This window comes from Lupinus angustifolius, chromosome LG09 (genome assembly GCF_001865875.1).
Source record: "Lupinus angustifolius cultivar Tanjil chromosome LG09, LupAngTanjil_v1.0, whole genome shotgun sequence".
NCBI lineage: Eukaryota > Viridiplantae > Streptophyta > Magnoliopsida > Fabales > Fabaceae > Lupinus > Lupinus angustifolius.
This window is the reverse complement of record NC_032017.1, coordinates 19,036,344-19,036,633: the sequence shown is the minus strand read 5'-3', so window position 1 is coordinate 19,036,633 and position 290 is coordinate 19,036,344.

Below are 290 nucleotides of genomic sequence, written 5' to 3'. Positions count from 1 at the left end.
AGCAAATGCTTTTTGGTGCGTACAAATGGGCTTGGTATGTGACTTATACTCTTGATTTATTTCCGACTAGGTTATTGGGAGGATATTGGGGTAAGGTGGATGATCATGACATAGCATGCATATATTGCACTTGTGGAAGTGGATTCCCACATTTTAATTACAAACATCATGCATCATTAACATTATGCACATATTCTTACTTATGGTTATGATATTTGTTGATGAAATGTATGTTGATACATTATGGTTTATGTTGATAAACGATAAGTTATGATGTCGGTTATAGAAAT